Genomic DNA, 1630 nt, shown 5'->3' with positions numbered 1-1630 from the left:
CCTGGCTCTCCACACACCATACTTATCTTCTTGGCACACACCGACAGCCGACTCTCTCTACACACACACACCAACTCTCTCACAACACACACACACACCAACACCGACTCTCTCTCACCACACACCACACACACACAAACACACACACACACACACACACACACACACACACACACACACACACACACACACACACACACACAACACACACACACACACACACACACACACCACACACAGCACACACACAGCACACACACACACCTTATCTTATTGGTACACTAAAACAGACACACAATAACTGGTCCCTTTAAAATCACACACCAATACACTTGTACATTACCCTCCTGTTTTACAGCCTAAGCTGCAAGAGGCTGACAAGAGGCTGACAAGAGGCTATGGTGTGCAAGATAGACTGCAAGAGGCTGACAAGAGTCTGACAAGAGGCTGACAAGAGGCTATGGTGTGCAAGATAGGCTGCAAGAGGCTGAACAGCGCCTCGTGCTGAAAATATATCTAACTTGTTACGCAAGTGGCGCACAGCAACAGATGGAGAAAAACTACACCAGTCGAGTAATTCATTTCAACAATAATCTTCGTTTTAAATTTGACTTCACAAACAACAAGAGTGCTTAATTGGAGTGGATTTCTTCCCGAGCCGAGGCCGATATAAAATAACAACGGGCTGAGGTAGGCTATGAGGCTTAACGGCATCTTTCACACTAAGAAAGATCAGGCCTAATAGAAGTGGGATTTATTTATTTATTTATTTATTAGGACTACTAACAATTGCAACTGGACAAAAATGTAGCATCCTTCATAAAACAATAATTTAAGGGGGAAAAAGGCGATGTCTGATTGTCTATAATCGGGAGTCTCGGGATAGCCTGCTCTAGTAACCAAACAACAAACAGAAAATACTATCAGCTTGAGACTTTGATAAGCACTCACAATAATGTTAGTATTTACTAAATACAGTCATATAGGCCACTCATTTACTTATCCAATGGGAAAAGTTGCATTTCCCCTCGGACACAATCTTGTGGATGTCGGATGAGATGGATGTGATTTTAGTACGCAGGCAGTCCTCGATTGACTTGTGTAAAAGCCGGTTCCTGTCGCGAGTCTATATTGTGTTCCTAAAGGAAAATGAGGACTCGCACGTGTAAGTCGATCCAAACATTGTTAGCACATAAAATGCGAGTTTCTTTATAGTGCTGTATTCCTCTGAGCATGCCACCCACAACGCACACAAGAACACGGAACTCCTGAGCACATCCCTGATTTTGCTCGATGTCTGGTATTCAATCAACTCAGTTTGAATTGCGGCCTCATCCAACGAGGGTATCGTTTTCTTAGCAAGGGAGGAGAATTCTCCACCTGGGCGGACTGTGAGAGGATCTCACACAATTGTGCAAATATGTGCTGGCCCGCCGACTGTTAACTCATAAACAATTTGGCCCGAGGCCTCACCTAGTTGACGAACCCTGGGCTATGGGCTGTGGGGAAGCCAAGCCTGGCCCGATTAGCAGTATCCTGGTCCCAGTAGCAGTAGCTTGGTCTCAGTAGCAGTAACCTGGTCCCAGTAGCAGTAGCCTGGTCCCAGTAGCAGTAGCCTGGTCCCAGTAGC

This window comes from Salvelinus sp. IW2-2015, unplaced genomic scaffold (assembly GCF_002910315.2).
Source record: "Salvelinus sp. IW2-2015 unplaced genomic scaffold, ASM291031v2 Un_scaffold1427, whole genome shotgun sequence".
Taxonomy (NCBI): Eukaryota; Metazoa; Chordata; class Actinopteri; order Salmoniformes; family Salmonidae; genus Salvelinus; species Salvelinus sp. IW2-2015.
Note: the sequence above shows the minus strand (reverse complement) of the source record.